Raw genomic sequence first — 22963 nt, forward strand, 5'->3', positions numbered from 1 at the left:
TTGGGGTCGAAACTGTGCCTGAGAAAGGAGAAGGAAAAGCGGCAGCGTTAAAGAGAGAGGGAGGGGTCAGTTGATGATAGGTGGACCAAGGAGGGGTAAAGGATGGCGGACGGATGGAGGGGAGGGACAGTAAGGAGACAGAAGCAGGAGGGTGATTGATGAAAGCAAACAATGGAGAAAAAGGACAAAAGGGCAGAATCCAGGAAAGGAAGCTTTCAATTTAGACATAGAGCATGGTAACAGGCCATTTCGGCTCAAAAGTCCATGCAACCCAATTAACCTATGCTTCGAACGCCCATGGGGAAACCCCACACAGACATGGGAAGAATGTACAAACTCCTTACAGACAGCACGGGATTCGAACCACTGTCCTGATTGGCAACGCTATAATGGCATTGTGCTAACCGCTACACCAACTGTGTCCATCTAGGTAGCAGTGCTGAACATATAAAGCTTTAACTTCAAAACGTACACTACAAAAACTGCATTAAACCTTTGTGAAAAATATTATTCCATTGACCTCAATGGGAATTTGGAGCCATGGTTGATATGACTCTCTCAATGACACAAACAAGAATGCTTTATACTGACCATTATCATTAATGGGATCTTCTTGTGTAATGCATTGAAAGAGCAACTTTGTTTTACAAGTATTTTTTTTTTGTCTTTAAAGCATTTGGGACACCACAAATGAAATGTGCTATTGTAGCGTGTTGTGAACAAGCGCAGCGAAGAGACTGCAACAAAAGGCTGTGAGCTCGAGTATCACAACTGGTTTGTTTTAAATTCTGCGCTGCAGCCTTTAAGCCCATCCTCGGTCCTGCCCCTCACGGCCTGGCGCTTGCGTCCCGAGGATACATCCTTGCCGCGGCTGTCCTGCCGATCGCAGGGTCGGTTGGCCCTTTCAAATGTGCATCGCCACACTATCGAAATCCACAGCCCTTTTAAATCGTTGCATATTTCTGGATTTTGCCTGGAGTTCAGCTGCACCTCTGGAGGTATTGCCTTACAGCATATAAACAGGCCCTTCTGCCCAACTCTCATGCTGACCAGGTTTCCCCACTGAGCTGCTCCCACTGGCCTACCCTTGTCCCTCTCAAACTTTCCAACCCAATTATCGAGCATAACTTCATAATTGTAACCACACATGGCTTGCTTTGATACTTCAAGTGTCCTGGAAACCAGAATGCTACAGAAAGTGGCAAACCTAGCCAGGTCCACCAAGGGCACCAATCTCCCATCCACTGAAGGTATCTAGGTGAGGCAATGCCGCAAGAGGGCAGTCAACATCATAAAGGACCACCCATAACATTGGTCACAACCTCTTCTTGCTACTCTCTTCTGACAACTACACTGGACAATAATGATTTTGCTTCCTGAACACTTTTAGATTTTATGCTTCTGATTACAAAAATCACCTTAAATTTTTTCGATATAACCTATTTTTGCGATGTTCTGTCATATTTTAAGTCTCCTTCAAGCAGACAAAGCATCAATGAAAATGTATTTTCTATGTTCGCACTTGGACTTCCCTGCTGGTCTTGATCCAGTCAGTGACGAGCACGGTGAAAGGTTTCACCAGGACACTGCATCCATAGAAAAGTGGTATCACAGCAACTGGAATCCATCAGTGCTGGCCGACAATTATTGGACATTAACATGAGAGGCATCAGATGCTGAGTACACATGAAAATTAACGGGAGGACATTTTAGGTCAGTTGAACTAACGAACTGCCATTAAACGTGCTAAATTCAATAAAAATTCATTTAGTTTTCTCTAATTTCCTATATGATGGAGCAAATCTGAAATTATCTTTGTGTTCAGCTTGACATTCTCTATCATAATCCCCAATTTTTTTTCAGGAAGCAAACGTTTTGAAAAAAATTGTTATCCAGTGTTATCAGCATCTTGAACTTCCCCAGATAGCAGCAATAGAAATTAGTGTGTGTGTGTGTGTGTGTGTGTGTGTGTGTGTGTGTGTGTGTGTGTGTGTGTGTGTGTGTGTGTGTGTGTGTGTGTGTGTGATACCCCAAAAGCCACTACACAATTCTCAAATGTTCAGTTTCAAAGATTCAGTGCTCACCTGTAGGCATGAAATCGATGCACAGAAGTTCACAAAGTAAGTGGGAGAGACCAGGCTTACAGGCCAATGTCCTTTTCAGGTGAGTGGCAACCAAACCTCCCCTTTTATTTCTGTCGGGGACACAAAGCGAGTGATTCTCACAAAAAACTCCCAGAACCCTTTTGTGGTTGAGCTTTCCAAGTGACCCTCAATAATGGTCACAGAGTGGTATTCTCATTCTGCTACAACATGGGCAAATCGGACGGATTGTCGATAACCACACAGGAGGCCACTTCAGTACTGTATTACTTCCAAGAGCTCTGCTCCACAGCATTGCTTCCTTAAAATGGCCCCTTCAGAAGTGACATTTCCCCGGTCACGATGAAATTCAACAAGTCCCCTTGGGCCACGATGGTTGCCTTTGGCCACTTCAGCACAGAATGGTTCAAAGAGCTGTTGCTCATGTGCTGTTCCCTTAAAATGGCCCCTGAGCAAACCTGTGCACTGTCTCTGGAAACTGCTGGTTACATGCTATTGAGTTTTCCAGGGCCCTTCCCTCTCTCTTGAGGTGTATCCAATTTAGGAACATGCTGTCTTCAGCCCTCCAGCTCACAGTCAAACCCAAACTTACAGCTTGATTGATTCTCTTAAAGTGACAGTCCCACTCAACTGAAAATGAACTTGGAGCACATAATACCCCATACTACTCCAATTCTTACTAACCATAAACTACCGTTGGACCATCAAAAGATCTGTCTGCACTACTGAAACCTTAATATTTTTGCTTGTTTGAATTGCAACTGAGAATATTTATTTATCTATTGTTTAATATTAACCATCTGCCAATTGTAGCAATTTAAATGCTTACAACTGGAGTTGCTTTGTCTTTAAATGAAAAGGTAGCACGATAACAGGCCCTTTCGGCTTACAAGGCCGTGCTGCCCACAATTACACACAGTTGACCTACAACCTCTGGACATTTTGAAGGGTGGTTAGAAACCGCAGACCTCAGAGAAAACCCATGCATATACGGGGAGAACGAACGATCTCCTAAAAGTCAGTGTGGAATTTGAATGCCGGACCCAATTGCTGGTGTTGTTACAACATTGTGATAAATGTGTAACCCGAACCGGCACAGATTTCATGTACCCGTGTGGCTGTAGCAAGTAATGATTTGAGTATACCTCCTATTTATGGACATGACAATAATGTGTACATTTACCTCCTCCTCCTACCTATAAACATGACAATAATCTGTACTTTGACCTCCACCTCCTACTTATGGACATGACAATAATCTGGTACATTGACCTCCATCTACTAGTTATGGACATGACAATAATCTGTACATTGACCACCACCTCCTACCTATAAACATGACAATAATCTGTACATTGACCTCCAAGTCCTACTTATGGACATGACAATAATCTGGTACATTGACCTCCATCTCCTACTGATGGACATGACAGTACAGCAGGCGGTTAAAAAGGCAAAAGGTATGTCGGCCTTCATATCAAGAGAGTTTGAGTCAAGGAACAAGGATACCTTACTGCTGCTCTACCGGGTCTGGTTGAGACCACTCCTGGAGTATTGTGTGCAGTTTTGGTCACCTTATCGAAGGAAGGATGTTCTTGCAATGGAGGGAGTGCAGAGGTGATTCACCAGGCTGATACCTGGAATGGCAGGAATGACTTATGAGGAAAGATTGCATAAATTGGGATTGTACTCGCTGGAGTTTAGTAGATTGAGAGGGGATCTCATAGAGACATATAGAATTCTGGCAGGACTGGACAGAATGGATGCAGATGGGATGTTTCCAAGGATGGGAAAATCCAGAACCCGGGGCCATGGTTTGAGGATAATAGGCAAACCATTTAGGACCGAGTGGAGGAGGAGTTTCTTTATCCAGAGGGTGGTGAATCTGTGGAATTCATTGCCATAGAGGGCAGTAGAGGCAGGTTCATTAAATATATTTAAGAGAGAATTAGATCGATTTCTTCAGTAAAAGGGTATTAAAGGTTACAGAGAGAAGGCGGGGACGGGGTACTGAACTTTAAGATCACCCATGATATGGTTGAATGGCGGATCAGGCTTGAAGGGTCAAATGACCTACTCCTGCTCCTATCTTCTATGTTTCTATGTTTCCATGTTTCTTTGTTTCTATGACAATAATATGGTAAATTGAACTCCATCTCCCACTTATGGATTTGACAATAATCTGTACATTGACCTCAATCTCCAACTGATGGACATGACAATAATCTGTACATTGACATCCACCTACTACTTACGGACATGACAATAATATGTACATTGACCTCTATCTCCTAATGATGGACATGACATTAATCTGGTACATTGACGTCAATCTCCTACTTATGGCCATGACAATAATCTGTACATTGACCTCCACCTCCTACTGATGGACATGACAATAATCTGTACATTGACCTCCACCTCCTACTCACGGACATGACAATAATCTGTACATTGACCACCACCTCCAACTTATGGACATGACAATAATTTGTACATTGACCTCCATCTCCCACTTATGGACATGACAATAATCTGTACATTGACCTCCACCTCCTACTTATGGACATGACAATAATCTTTACGTTGACCTCCACCTCCTACTTACGGACATGACAATAATCTGTACATTGACAACCACCACCTACTTATGCACATGTCAATAATCTGTACATTGACCTCCACGTCCTACTTATGGACATGATACTAAAATGTACATTGACCTCCACCTCCTACTTATGGACATGACAATAATCTGTACATTAACCTCCATCTCCTACTTATGGACATGACAATAATCTGGTACATTGACTTCCATCTCCTACTGATGGACATGACGGTACAGCCGGTGGTTAAAAAGGCAAAAGGTATGTCGGCCTTCATATCAAGAGAGTTTGAGTCAAGGAACAAGGATACCTTACTGCTGCTCTACCGGGTCTGGTTGAGACCACTCCTGGAGTATTGTGTGCAGTTTTGGTCACCTTATCGAAGGAAGGATGTTCTTGCAATGGAGGGAGTGCAGAGGTGATTCACCAGGCTGATACCTGGAATGGCAGGAATGACTTATGAGGAAAGATTGCGCAAATTGGGATTGTACTCGCTGGAGTTTAGAAGATTGAGAGGGGATCTCATAGAGACATATAGAATTCTGGCAGGACTGGACAGAATGGATGCAGATGTGATGATTCCAAGGATGGGAAAATTCAGAACCCGGGGCCATGGTTTGAGGATAATAGGCAAACCATTTAGGACCAAGATGAGGAGGAGTTTCTTTACCCAGAGGGTGGTAAATCTGTGGAATTCATTGCCATAGAGGGCAGTAGAGGCAGGTTAATTAAATATATTTAAGAGAGAATTAGATCGATTTCTTCAGTAAAAGGGTATTAAAGGTTACAGAGAGAAGGCGGAGACGGGGTACTGAACTTTAAGATCAGCCATGATATGGTTGAATGGCGGATCAGGTTTGAAGGGTCGAATGACCTACTCCTGCTCCTATCTTCTATGTTTCCATGTTTCTTTGTTTCTATGACCATAATCTGGTAAATTGACCTCCATCTCCTACATATGGACATGACAATAACTGTACAATGACCTCCATCTCTTACTTATGGACATGACAATAATCTGGTACATTGACCTTCATCTCCTACTGATGGACATAATGGTACAGCAGGCAGTTAAAAAGGCAAATGGTATGTCGGCCTTCATATCAAGAGGGTTTGAGTATAGGAACAAGGATACCTTACTGCTGCTGTACCGGGCCTGGTTGAGACCACTCCTGAAGTATTGTGTGCAGTTTTGGTCACCTTATAGAAGGAAGGATGTTCTTGCAATGGAGGGAGTGCAGAGGCGATTCACCAGGCTGATACCTGGAATGACAGGAATGACTTATGAGGAAAGATTGCGCAAATTGGGATTGTACTCGCTGGAGTTTAGAAGATTGAGAGGGATCTCATAGAGACATATAAAATTCTGGCAGGACTGGACAGAATGGATGCAGATGGGATGATTCCAAGGATGGGAAACTCCAGATCCCGGAGCCATGGTTTGAGGATAATAGGCAAACCATTTAGGACCGAGATGAGGAGGAATTTCTTTTCGCAGAGGTTGGTGAAAATGTGGAATTCATTGCTACAGAGGGCAGTAGAGGCAGGTTCATTAAATATATTTCAGAGAGAATTTACATATATTTTTTCAGTATAAGGGCATTAAAGGTTATGGAGAGAAGGCGGGGATGGGGTACTGAACTTTAAGATCAGCCATGATCTCGTAGAATGGCGGATCAGGCTTGAAGGTTCGAATGACCTACTCCTGGTCCTATCTTCTACGATTCTATGTTTCCATGTTTCTTTATTTCTATGACAATAATCTGTACATTGACCTCCATCTCCTACATACGGACATGAGAATAATCTGGTATATTGACCTCCATCTCCGATTTATGGACATGACAATAATCTATACATTGACCTCCACCTCCTATTTATGGACATGACAATAATATGTACATTCACATCCACCTCCTTCTTATGGACATTACAAGAATGTGTACATTGACCTCCACCTCCTATTTATGGACCTGTTGATAATCTGTACATTGATTTCCTACTTATGGACATGATAATAATATGTACATTGACCTCCATCTCTACTTATGGACATGACAATAATCTGTACATTTTTTTTAAACTTTATTTCAAACTTTATGACATGAATAAAATAAAAATTACATTTAAAGAAATAATAAAAAATAAGATAATAAAAATGAGAATAATACATCATTAAGCTACACAAATAAAGCCCCCCAATAATTATAACACAACATTCATCATCTAATTTAAAATTAGTCCAACCCTCCCCCCAAAATTAAGAGTGAAGAATTAATTAACAATATTGTAAATAAAATAGAAAAAACCCCACTTACAAAAAAGATAAAACTTAACAACATTAAAACAAAAATTTCTAACAACAAAAAAAATATCAATACTAAAATAATACCCTTAACATATATTTAAATCAAACATAATACATTTATTTAACAAATGAAATCCACTTTAAAACTAAGTTCAAATATTAAAATCATATATCAACCACATATCTGTTATTCAAAAAAATCATAATTAATAATACATAAATACAGAATTTCCATTAATACCAAGTTTCCTTTATAATTCATCCAGAGAACAAAAACATCCCTTAGAAAAACAATCAGATAAACTAGATCTCCTACTGATGGAAATGACAATAATTTGTAATTTGACCTCCACCTGCTACTGATGGACAAGACAATAATCTGTACATTGACCTCCATCTCCTAGTTATGGACATGACAATAATCTCTACATTGAACTCCATCTCCTAATTATCGACATTACAATGAACTGTACATTGAACTCCATCTCCTTCTTATACACATGACAATAATCTGTACATTGAACTCTATCTCCTATTTATGGACATGACAATAATCTGTACATTGACATCTATCTCCCACTTATAGACATGACGATAATCTGTACATTGACCTCCATCTCCTCCTTATGGACTTGAATATAATCTGTACATTGACCTCCACCTCATGCATATGGACATGACAATAATATGTACATTATTTTTTTAAACTTTATTTAAAATTTTATGACATGAAAAAATAAAAATTACATTTAAAGAAATAACGAAAAATGAGACAATAAAAATTTGAATAGTACATCATTAAACTACACAAATAAATGCCCCAATAATTATAACTCAACATTAATCATCTAATTTAAAATTAGTCCAACACTCCCCCCCAAAATAAAGAGTGAAGAATTAATTAACAATATTGTAAATAAAATAGAAAAAACCCCACTTACTAAAAAAGGATAAAACTTAACAACAAAATAAATTACTAACAACAAAAAAATATCAATACTAAAATAATATCCTTAAATATATATTTAAATCAAACATAATACATGTATTTAACAAATGAAATCCACTTTAAAACTAAGTTCAAATATTAAAATCATATATCAACCACATATCTGTTATTCAAAAAAATCATAATTAATAATACATAAATACAGAATTTCCATTAATACCTAGTTTCCTTTATAATTCACCGAGAGAACAAAAACATCCCTTCGAAAAACAATCAGATAAACTAGATCTCCTACTGATGGACATGACAAAAATTTGTACTTTGACGTCCACCTGCTACTGATGGACAAGACAATAATCTGTACATTGACCTCTATCTCCCACTTATAGACATAACAATAATCTGTACGTTGAACTCCATCTCCTTCATATAGACATGACAATAATCTGTACATTGACCTCTATCTCCCACTTATAGACATGACAATAATCTGTACATTGACCTCCACCTCATGCGTATGGACATGACAATAATCTGTACATTTTTTTTAAACTTTATTTAAAATTTTATGACATGAATAAAATAAAAAATACATTTAAAGAAATAATAAAAAATAAGATAATAAAAATTAGAATAATACATCATTAAGCTACTCAAATAAACCCCCCCAATAATTATAACACAACATTAATCATCTAATTTAAAATTAGTCCAACCCTCCCCCCCAAAATAAAGAGTGAAGAATTAATTAACAATATTGTAAATAAAATAGAAAAAACCCCACTTACAAAAAAAGATCAAACTTAACAACATTAAAACAAAAATTACTAACAACAAAAAAAATATCAATACTAAAATAATACCCTTCATCATATATTTAAATAAAACATAATACATTTATTTAACAAATGAAAACCACTTTAAAACTAAGTTCAAATATTAAAATCATATATCAACCACATATCTGTTATTCAAAAAATCATAATTAATAATACATAAATACAGAATTTCCATTAATACCAAGTTTCCTTTATAATTCATCGAGAGAACAAAAACATCCCTTAGAAAAACAATCAGATAAGATAGATCTCCTACTGATGGAAATGACAATAATTTGTAATTTGACCTCCATTTCCGACTTATGGACATGACAATAATCTGTACATTGACCTCCACCTCCTATTTATGCACATGACAATAAACTGTACATTCACCTCCATTTCCTTCCCATGGACATGATAATAATCTGTACATTGACCTCCACCTCATGCTTATGGACATGACAATAATCTGTACATTGACCTCCACCTCCTACTTACGGACCGTTCGATAATCTGTACAATGATTTCTTACTTAAGGAATGACAATAATATGTACATTGCACTGCACCTCCTACTTATGGACATGACAATAATCTGCACATTGAACTCCATCTCTACTTATGTACATGACAATAATCTGTACATTGACCTCTAGTTCCCACTGAAAGACATGACGATAATCTGTACATTGACCTCCACCTCATGTGTATGGACATGATAATAATCTGTACATTATTTTTTTAAACTTTATTTAAAATTTTATGACATGAATAAATAAAAATTACATTTAAAGAAATAATGAAAAATTAGATAATAAAATTTGAATAGTACATCATTAAACTACACAAATAAATGCTCCAATAATTATAACTCAACATTAATCATCTAATTTAAAATTAGTTAAACACTCCCCCCCCAAAATAAAGAGTGAAGAATTAATTAACAATATTGTAAATAAAATAGAAAAAACCCCGCTTACTAAAAAAGGATAAAACTTAACAACAAAAAAAATTACCAACAACAAAAAAAATATCAATACTAAAATAATATCCTTAAACATATATTTCAATCAAACATAATACATGTATTTAAAAAATGAAATCCACTTTAAAGCTAAGTTCAAATATTAAAATCATATATCAACCACATATCTGTTATTCCAAAAAATCATAATTAATAATACATAAATACAGAATTTCCATTAATACCAAGTTTCCGTTATAATTCATCGAGAGAACAAAAACATCCCTTCGAAAAACAATCAGATAAACTAGATCTCCTACAGATGGACATGACAAAAATTTGTACTTTGACGTCCACCTGCTACTGATGGACAATACAATAATCTGTACATTGACCTCTATCTCCCACTTATAGACATAACAATAATCTGTACATTGAACTCCATCTCCTTCTTATAGACATGACAATAATCTGTAAATTGACCTCTATCTCCCACTTATAGACATGACAATAATCTGTACATTGACCTCCATCTCCTACTTATGGACATGAATATAATCTGTACATTGACCTCCACCTCATGCGTATGGACATGACAATAATCTATACATTTTTTTAAACTTTATTTAAAATTTTATGACATGAATAAAATAAAAATTACATTTAAAGAAATAATAAAAAATAAGATAATAAAAATTAGAAATATACATCATTAAGCTACACAAATAAACCCCCCCAATAATTATAACACAACATTAATTATCTAATTTAAAATTAGTCCAACCCTCCCCTTCAAAATAAAGAGTGAAGAATTAATTAACAATATTGTAAATAAAATAGAAAAAATCCCACTTACAAAAAAAGATAAAACTTAACAACATTAAAACAAAAATTACTAACAAAAAAAAAAATATCAATACTAAAATAATACCCTTCATCATGTATTTAAATCAAACATAATACATTTATTTAACAAATGAAATCCACTTTAAAACTAAGTTCAAATATTAAAATCATATATCAGCCACATATCTGTTATTCAAAAAATCATAATTAATAATACATAAATACAGAATTTCCATTAATACCAAGTTTCCTTTATAATTAATCGAGGGAACAAAAACATCCCTTAGAAAAACAATCAGATAAAATAGATCTCCTACTGATGGACATGACAAAAATTTGTACTTTGACCTCTACCTGCTACTGATGGACAAGACAATAATCTGTACATTGACCTCCATCTCCTACATATGGACATGAGAATAATCTGGTATATTGACCTCCATCTCTGACTTATGGACATGACAATAATCTGTACATTGACCTCCACCTCCTATTTATAGACATGACAATAATCTGTTCATTCACCTCCATCTCCTACTTATGGACATGACAATAATCTGTACATTGTCCTCCACCTCCTACTTATGCACATGACAATAATCTGTACATTGACCTCCACCTCCTATTTATGGATATCACAATAATCTGTACACTAACCTCAACCTCCTACATATGGACATGACAATTATCTGTACATTGACCTCCACCTCCTCCTTATGGACATGACAAGAATGTGTACATTGACCTCCACATCCTATTTATAGACATGACAATAATCTGTACATTCACCTCCATCTCCTACTTATGGACATGACAATAATCTGTACATTGTCCTCCACCTCCTACTTATGGACATGACAATAATCTGTACATTGACCTCCACCTCCTTTTTATGGATATCACAATAATCTGTACATTAACCTCAACCTCCTACATATTGACATGACAATTATCTGTACATTGACCTCCACCTCCTCCTTATGGACATGACAAGAATGTGTACATTGACCTCCACCTCCTATTTATGGACCTGTCGATAAACTGTACATTGATTTCCTACTAATGGACATGATAATAATCTGTACATTAACCTCCTCCTCTACTTATGGACATGACAATTATCTGTACATTGACCTCCATCTCCTATTTATGGACATGACAATAATCTGTACATTGACCTAGATCTCCTACTGATGGACATGACAATAATTTGTAATTTAATCTCCACCTCCTATTTATAGACCTGTCGATAATCTGTACATTGATTTCCTACTTATGGACATGACAATTATCTGTACATTGACCTTCATCTTCGAGGTATGGACATGACAATAATCGGTACATTGACCTTCATCTTCGAGTTATGGACATGACAATAATCGGTACATTGACCTCATTCTCCTAATTAACGACATGACAATAATCTGTACATTTACCTCCAACTCCTACTTATGGACATGAAAATATTCTGTACATTGAACTCCACCTCCTATGTAAGGACATGACAATAATCTGTACATTGACCTCTATCTCCCACTTATAGACATAACAATAATCTGCACATTGAACTCCATCTCCTTCTTATAGACATGACAATAATCTGTACATTGACCTCCATCTCCTACTTATGGACATGAATATAATCTGTACATTGACCTCCACCTCATGCATATGGACATGACAATAATCTATACATTTTTTTAAACTTTATTTAAAATTTTATGACATGAATAAAATAAAAATTACATTTAAAGAAATAATAAAAAATAAGATAATAAAAATTAGAATAATACATCATTAAGGTACACAAATAAACCCCCCAATAATTATAACACAACATTAATCAGCTAATTTAAAATTAGTCCAACCCTCCCCCAAAATAAAGAGTGAGGAATTAATTAACAATATTGTAAATAAAATAGAAAAAACCCCACTTACAAAAAAGATCAAACTTAACAACATTAAAACAAATATTACTAACAACAAAAAAATATCAATACTAAAATAATACCCTTCATCATATATTTAAATCAAACATAATACATTTATTTAACAAATGAAATCCACTTTAAAACTAAGTTCAAATATTAAAATCATATATCAACCACATATCTGTTATTCAAAAAATCATAATTAATAATACATAAATACAGAATTTCAATTAATACCAAGTTTCCTTTATAATTCATCGAGAGAACAAAAACATCCCTTAGAAAAACAATCAGATAAACTAGATCTCCTACTGATGGACATGACAAAAATTTGTAATTTAACCTCCACCTGCTACTGATGGACAAGACAATAATCTGTACATTGACCTCCATCTCCTACATATGGACATGAGAATAATCTGGTATATTGACCTCCATCTCTGACTTATGGATATGACAATAATCTGTACATTGACCTCCACCTCCTATTTATAGACATGACAATAATCTGTACATTCACCTCCATCTCCTACTTATGGACATGACAATAATCTGTACATTGTCCTCCACCTCCTACTTATGGACATGACAATAATCTGTACATTGACCTCCACCTCCTATTTATGGATATCACAATAATCTGTACATTAACCTCCACCTCCTACATATGGACATGACAATTATCTGTACATTGACCTCCACCTCCTCCTTATGGACATGACAAGAATGTGTACATTGACCTCCACCTCCTATATATGGACCTGTCGATAAACTGTACATTGATTTCCTACTAATGGACATGATAATAATATGTACATTGACCTCCTCCTCTACTTATGGACATGACAATTATTTGTACATTGACCTCCATCTCCTAGTTATCAACATGACAATAATCTGTACATTGACCTCCATCTCTACTTATGGACATGACAATTATCTGTACATCGACCTCCATCTCCTACTTATGGACATGACAATAATCTGTACATTGACCTAGATCTCCTACTGATGGACATGACAATAATTTGTAATTTGATCTCCACCTCCTATTTATAGACCTGTCGATAATCTGTACATTGATTTCCTACTTATGGACATGACAATAATCTGTACATTGACCTCCATCTCTACTTATGGACATGACAATTATCTGTACATTGACCTTCATCTTCGATTTATGGACATGACAATAATCGGTACATTGACCTCATTCTCCTAATTAACGACATGACAATAATCTGTACATTTACCTCCAACTCCTACTTATGGACATGAAAATATTCTGTACATTGAACTCCACCTCCTATGTAAGGACATGACAATAATCTGTACATTGACCTCTATCTCCCACATATAGACATAACAATAATCTGTACATTGAACTCCATCTCCTTCTTATAGACATGACAATAATCTGTACATTGACCTCTATCTCCCACTTATAGACATGACAATAATCTGTACATTGACCTCCATCTCCTACTTATGGACATGAATATAATCTGTACATTGACCTCCACCTCATGCGTATGGACATGACAATAATCTATACATTTTTTTAAACTTTATTTAAAATTTTATGATATGAATAAAATAAAAATTACATTTAAAGAAATAATAAAAAATAAGATAATAAAAATTAGAATAATACATCATTAAGCTACACAAATAAACCCCCCCCAATAATTATAACACAACATTAATCATCTAATTTAAAATTAGTCCAACCCTCCCCCCAAAATAAAGAGTGAAGAATTAATTAACAATATTGTAAATAAAATAGAAAATACCCCACTTACAAAAAAAGATAAAACTTAACAACATTAAAACATAAATTACTAACAACAAAAAAAATATCAATACTAAAATAATACCCTTCATCATATATTTAAATCAAACATAATACATTTATTTAACAAATGAAATCCACTTTAAAACTAAGTTCAAATATTAAAATCATATATCAGCCACATATCTGTTATTCAAAAAATCATAATTAATAATACATAAATACAGAATTTCCATTAATACCAAGTTTCCTTTATAATTCATCGAGAGAACAAAAACATCCCTTAGAAAAACAATCAGATAAACTAGATCTCCTACTGATGGACATGACAAAAATTTGTAATTTAACCTCCACCTGCTACTGATGGACAAGACAATAATCTGTACATTGACCTCCATCTCCTACATATGGACATGAGAATAATCTGGTATATTGACCTCCATCTCTGACTTATGGATATGTCAATAATCTGTACATTGACCTCCACCTCCTATTTATAGACATGACAATAATCTGTACATTCACCTCCATCTCCTACTTATGGACATGACAATAATCAGTACATTGTCCTCCACCTCCTACTTATGGACATGACAATAATCTGTACATTGACCTCCACCTCCTATTTATGGATATCACAATAATCTGTACATTAACCTCCACCTCCTACATATGGACATGACAATTATCTGTACATTGACCTCCACCTCCTCCTTATGGACATGACAAGAATGTGTACATTGACCTCCACCTCCTATATATGGACCTGTCGATAAACTGTACATTGATTTCCTACTAATGGACATGATAATAATATGTACATTGACCTCCTCCTCTACTTATGGACATGACAATTATTTGTACATTGACCTCCATCTCCTAGTTATCAACATGACAATAATCTGTACATTGACCTCCATCTCTACTTATGGACATGACAATTATCTGTACATCAACCTCCATCTCGTACTTATGGACATGACAATATTCTGTACATTGAACTCCACCTCCTATGTAAGGACATGACAATAATCTGCACATTGAACTCCACCTCATGCTTATGGACATGACAATAATCTGTACATTGACCTCCACCTCCTATTTATGCACATGACAATAATCTGTACATTCACCTGCATTTCCTTCTTATGGACATGATAATAATCTGTACATTGACCTCCACCTCATGCGTATGGACATGACAATAATCTGTACATTTTTTTAAACTTTATTTTAAATTTTATGAAATGAATAAAATAAAAATTACATTTAAAGAAAGAATAAAAAATAAGATAAAAAAAAATTAGAATAATACATCATTAAGCACCACAAGTAAACCCCCCCAATATTTATAACTCAACATTAATCATCTAATTTAAAATTAGTCCAACCCTCCCCCCAAATAAAGAGTGAAGAATTAATTAACAATATTGTAAATAAAATAGAAAATCCCACTTACGAAAAAAGGATAAAACTTAACAACATTAAAACAAAAATTACTAACAAGAAAAAAAACATTACTAAAATAATACCCTAAAACATATATTTAAATCAAACATAATACATTTATTTAACAAATGAAATCCACTTTAAAACTAAGTTCAAATATTAAAATCATATATCAACCACATATCTGTTATTCAAAAAATCATAATTAATAATACATAAATAGAGAATTTCCATTAATACCAAGTTTCCTTTAGAATTCATCGAGAGAACAAAAACATCCCTTAGAAAAACAATCAGATAAACTAGATCTCCTACTGATGTAAATGACAATAATTTGTAATTTGACCTCCACCTGCTTCTGATGTTCAAGACAATAATCTGTACATTGACCTCCATCTCCTACTTATGGATACGAATATTATCTCTACATTGACCTCTTCCTCATGCGTATGGACATGACAATAATCTGTACATTTTTTTAAACTTTATTTTAAATTTTATGAAATGAATAAAATAAAAATTACATTTAAAGAAAGAATAAAAAATAAGATAAAAAAAAATTAGAATAATACTTCATTAAGCTCCACAAGTAAACCCCCCCAATAATTATAACTCAACATTAATCATCTAATTTAAAATTAGTCCAACCCTCCCCCCAAATAAAGAGTGAAGAATTAATTAACAATATTGTAAATAAAATAGAAAATCCCACTTACGAAAAAAGGATAAAACTTAACAACATTAAAACAAAAATTACAAACAAGAAAAAAAAAACAATACTAAAATAATACCCTAAAACATATATTTAAATCAAACATAATACATTTATTTAACAAATGAAATCCACTTTAAAACTAAGTTCAAATATTAAAATCATATATCAACCACATATCTATTATTCAAAAAATCATAATTAATAATACATAAATACAGAATTTCCATTAATACCAAGTTTCCTTTATGATTTATCGAGAGAACAAAAACATCCCTTCGAAAAACAATCAGATAAACTAGATCTCCTACTGATGGAAATGACAATAATTTGTAATTTGACCTCCACCTGCTACTGATGGACAAAACAATAATCTGTACATTGACCTCAATCTCCTACATACGGACATGAGAATAATCTGGTATATTGACCTCCATTTCCGACTTATGGACATGACAATAATCTGTACATTGACCTCCACCTCCTATTTATGCACATGACAATAATCTGTACATTCACCTCCATTTCCTTCTTATGGACATGATAATAATCTGTACATTGACCTCCACCTCATGCGTATGGAGATGACAAAAATCTGTACATTATTTTTTTAAACTTTATTTAAAATTTTATTACATGAATAAATAAAAATTACATTTAATAAATAATGGAAAATGAGATAATAAAAATTTGAATAGTACATCATTAAACTACACAAATAAACCCCCCCAATAATTATAACACAACATTAATAATCTAATTTAAAATTAGTCCAACCCTCCCCCCAAAATAAAGAGAGAAGAATTAATTAACAATATTGTAAATAAAATAGTAAAAACCCCACTTACAAAAAAAGATAAAACTTAACAACATTAAAACAAAAATTACTAACAAAAAAAATATCAATACTAAAATAATACCCTTAAATATATATTTAAATCAAACATAATACATGTATTTAACAAATGAAATCCACTTTAAAACTAAGTTCAAATATTGAAATCAAATATCAACCACATATCTGTTATTCAAAAAAATCATAATTAATAATACATAAATACAGAATTTCCATTAATACCAAGTTTCCTTTATAATTCATCGAGAGAACAAAACCATCCCTTAGAAAAACAATCAGATAAACTAGATCTCCAACTGATGGACATGACAAAAATTTGCACTTTGACCTCCACCTGCTACTGATGGACAAGACAATAATCTGTACATTGACCTCCACCTCCTACATATGGACATGAGAATAAACTGGTATTTTGACCTCCATTTCCGACTTATGGACATGACAATAATCTGTACATTAACCTCCATTTCCTTTTTATGGACATGATAATAATCTGTACATTGACCTCCACCTCATGCGTATGGACATGACAATAATCTGTACATTATTTTTTTAAACTATATTTAAAATTTTATGACATGAATAAATAAAAATTACATTTAAAGGAATAATGAAAAATGAGATAATAAAAATTTGAATAGTACATCACTAAGCTACACAAATAAATCACCCAATAATTATAACTCAATATTAATCATCTAATTTAAAATTAGTCCAACCCTCCCCCCAAAATAAAGAGTGAAGAATTAATTAACAATATTGTAAATAAAATAGAAAAAACCCAACTTACTAAAAAAGGATAAAACTTAACAACAAAAAAATTACTAACAACAAAAAAAATATCAATACTAAAATAATACCCTTAAACATATATTTAAATCAAACATAATACATGTATTTAACAAATGAAATCCACTTCAAATATTAAAATCATATATCAACCACATATCTGTTATTCAAAAAAAATCATAATTAATAATACATAAATACAGAATTTCCATTAATACCAAGTTTCCTTTAAAATTCATCGAGACAACAAAAACAACACTTCGAAAACCAATCAGATAAACTAGATCTACTACTGATGGACATGACAAAAAATTGTACTTTGACCTCCACCTGCTACTGATGGAAAAGACAATAATCTGTACATTGACCTCCATCTCCTACATATGGACATGAGAATAATCTGGTATATTGACCTCCATCTCCGACTTATGGACATGACAATAATCTGTACATTGACCTCCACCTCCTATTTATGGACATGACAATAATCTGTACATTCACCTCCATTTACTTATGGACATGAAAATTATCTGTACATTGTCCTCCATCTGCTACATATGGGGATGACAATAATCTGTACATTGACCTCCACCTCCTATTTGTGGACATGAAAATAATCTGTACATTCACCTCCATCTCCTACTTATGGTAATGAATATAATCTGTACATTGACCTCCACCTATGCTTATGGACATGACAATAATCTGTAAATTAACCTCCACCTCCTACTTATGGACATGACATTAATCTGTAGATTGTCCTTCACCTCCTACATATGGACATGACATTAATCTGTACATTGACCTCCACCTCCTCCTTATGGACATGACAAGAATGTGTATATTGACCTCCACCTCCTATTTTTGGACCTGTCGATAATCTGTACATTGATTTCCTACTCCAATGTAAGGACATGACAATAATCTGCACATTGACCTCCATCTCATGCATATGACATGACAATAATCTGTACATTGACCTCCACCTCCTACTCATGGACATGCCAATAATCTGTACATTGACCACCACCTCCTGTTTATGGACCTGTTGATAATCTGTACATTGATTTCCTACTTATGGACATGACAATAATCTGTACATTGAACTCCATCTCTACTTATGTACATGACAATTATCTGTACATTGACCTCCATTTCCTAGTTATGGACATGACAATAATCTGTACATTGACCTCTATCTCCTATTTATGGACATGACAATAATCTGTACATTGAACTCCATCTCCTTCTTATAGACATGACAATAATCTGTACATTGACCTCTATCTCCCACTTATAGACATGACAATAATCTGAACATTGACCTCCATCTTCCTCTTATGGACATGTACATAATCTGTACATTGACCTCCACCTCATGCGTATGGACATGACAATAATCTGTACATTTTTTTAAACTTTATTTTAAATTTTATGACATGAATAAAATAAAAATTACATTTTAATAAATAATGAAAAATGAGATAATAAAAATTTGAATAGTACATCATTAAACTACACAAATAAACCACCCCAATAATTATAACTCAACATTAATCATCTAATTTAAAATTAGTCCAAACCTCCACTCCAAAATAAAGAGTGAAGAATTAATTAACAATATTGTAAATAATATAGAAAAAACCCCACTTACAAAAAAAGATAAAACTTAACAACAAAAAAATTACTAACAACAAAAAAATATCAATACTAAAATAATACCCTTAAACATATATTTAAATCAAACATAATACATTTATTTAACAAATGAAATCCACTTTAAAACTAAGTTCAAATGTTAAAATCATATATCAACCACATATCTGTTATTCAAAAAAATCATAATTAATCATACATAAATACAGAATTTCCATTAATACCAAGTTTCCTTTATAATTCATCAAGAGAACGAAAACATCCCTTCGAAAATCAATCAGATAAACTAGATCTCCGACTGATGGACATGACAAAAATTTGTACTTTGACCTCCACCTGCTACTGATGGACAAGACAATAATCTGCACATTGACCTCCACCTCCTACTTATGGATATGAATATAAACTGTACATTGACGTCCATCTCCTAGTTTTTGACATGACAATAATCTATACATTGACATCCATCTCCCACTTATGGACATGATAATAATCTGTACATTGACCTCAACCTCCTACTTATACACATGACCATAATCTGCACATTGACCTCCATCTCCTATTTATGGACATGACAATAATATGTGCATTGACTTCCACCTCTTACTTATGGACATGACAATAATCTGGTACACTGACCTCCATCTCCAACTTATGGACATGATAATAATATGTACATTGACCTCCATCTCCAAATGATGGACATGACAATAATCAGTACATTGACCTCCACCTCCTACTTATGGACATGACAATAATCTGTACATTGAACTCCATCTCCTACTTATGGACATGGCAATAATCTGGTACATTGACTTCCATCTCCTACTGATGGACATGACGGTACAGCCGGCGACAAAATGGCAAAAGGTATGTCGGCCTTCATATCAAGAGGGTTTGAGTATAGGAACAAAGATACCTTACTGCTGCTCTACCGGGCCTTGGTGAGACCATTCCTGGAGTATTGTGTGCAGTTTTGGTCACCTTATCGAAGGAAGGATGTTCTTGCAATGGAGGTAGTGCAGAGGCGATTCACCAGACTGATACCTGGAATGGCAGGAATGACTTATGAGGAAAGATTGCACAAATTGGGATTGTACACGCTGGAGTTTCGAAGATTGAGAGGGGATCTCATAGAGACATATAGAATTCTGACAGAACTGGACAGAATGGATGCAGATGGGATGTTTCGAATTGTGGGAAAATCCAGAATCCGGGGCCATGGTTTGAGGATAATAGGCAAACCATTTAGGACCGAAATGAGGATTAATTTCGTTACCCAGAGGGTGGTGAATCTGTGGAATTCATTGCATTGGAGGGCAGTAGAGGCAGGTTCATTAAATATATTTAAGAGAGAATTTACATTTATTTCTTCAGTATAAGAGTATTAAAGGTTACAGAGAGAAGGCGGGGATGGGGTACCTAAATTTAAGATCAGCCATGATCTCACTGAATGGCGGATCAGGCTTGAAGGGTCGAATGACCTACTCCTGCCCCTATCTTCTATGTTTCTATGTTTCAATGTTTCTTTGTTTCTATGACAATAATCTGGTAAATTGACCTCCATCTCCCACTTATGGATATGACAATAATCTGTACATTGACCTCCATCTCCAACTGATGGACATGACAATAATATGTACATTGAGCTCCACCTCCTAATTACGGACATGACAATAATCTGTACATTGACCTCCACGTCCTACTTATGGACATGATACTAATATTGTACATTGACCTCCACCTCTTACTTATGGACATGACAATAATCTGTACATTAACCTCCATCTCCTACTTATGGACATGGCAATAATCTGGTACATTGACTTCCATCTCCTACTGATGGACATGACGGTACAGCCGGCGGTTAAAAAGGCAAAAGGTATGTCGGCCTTCATATCAAGAGGGTTTGAGTCAAGGAATAAGGATACCTTACTGCTGTTCTACCGGGCCTGGTTGAGACCACTCCTGGAGTATGGTGTACAGTTTTGGTTACCTTATCAAAGGAAGGATGTTCTTGCAATGGAGGGAGTGCAGAGGCGATTCACCAGGCTGATACCTGGAAAGGCAGGAATGACTTCTGAGGAAAGATTGCACAAATTGGGATTGTACACGCTGGAGTTTAGAAGATTGAGAGGGGAACTCATAGAGACATATAGAATTCTCGCGGGACTGGACAGAATGGATGCAGATGGGATGTTTCGAATTGTGGGAAAATCCAGAATCCGGGGCCATGGTTTGAGGATAAGAGGCAAACACTTTAGGACCGAGATGAGGAGGAATTTCTTTACCCAGAGGGTGGTGAATCTGTGAAATTCATTGCAACGGAGGGCAGTAGAGGCATGTTCATTAAATATATTTATGAGAGAATTAGATCTATTTCTTCAGTATAAGAGTATTAAAGGTTATGGAGAGAAGGCGTGGACGGGGTACTGAACTTTAAGATCAACCATGATCTCGTTGAATGGTGGATCAGGCTTGAAGGGTCGAATGACCTACTCCTGCCCGTATCTTCTATGTTTCTATGTTTCTTTGTTTCTATGACAATAATCTGGTAAATTGACCTCCACCTCCCACTTATGGACATGACAATAATCTGTAAATTGACCTCCACCTCCTAATTATGAACATGACAATAAAATGTAAATTGACCTCCATTTGCTACTGATGGACATGACAATAATCTGGTGCATTGACCTCCACGTCCTACTTATGGACATGATACTAATATGAACATTGACCTCCACCTCCTAATTATGAACATGACAATAAAATGTAAATTGACCTCCATTTGCTACTGATGGACATGACAATAATCTGGTGCATTGACCTCCACGTCCTACTTATGGACATGATACTAATATGAACATTGACCTCCACCTCCTAATTATGGACATGACAATAATCTTTACATTGACCAACATCTGCTCCTGATGGAGATGACAATAAGATGTACATTGACCTCCACATCCTACTTATGGACATGACAATAATCTGTACATTGTCCTCCACCTCCTACTTATGGACATGACAATAATCTGGTACATTGACCTCCATCTCCTACTGATGGACATGACGGTACAGTAGGCGGTTAAAAAGGCAAATGGTATGTCGGCCTTCATATCAAGAGGGTTTGAGTATAAGAACAAGGATACCTTACTGCTGCTGTACCAGGCCTTGGTG

At 34.9% G+C, this 22963-nt stretch overlaps 1 protein-coding gene across 1 annotated transcript in view; it reads right to left on the bottom strand.

Annotated features, from left to right (window-relative positions):
• LOC138745186 (potassium/sodium hyperpolarization-activated cyclic nucleotide-gated channel 3-like) overlaps window positions 1-22963 on the bottom strand; it is a 788271-nt gene that overhangs the window by 234418 nt on the left and 530890 nt on the right. The gene's annotated exons all lie outside the window — the stretch shown is intronic.

Source organism: Narcine bancroftii, chromosome 11 (assembly GCF_036971445.1).
Source record: "Narcine bancroftii isolate sNarBan1 chromosome 11, sNarBan1.hap1, whole genome shotgun sequence".
NCBI classification, from domain to species: domain Eukaryota; kingdom Metazoa; phylum Chordata; class Chondrichthyes; order Torpediniformes; family Narcinidae; genus Narcine; species Narcine bancroftii.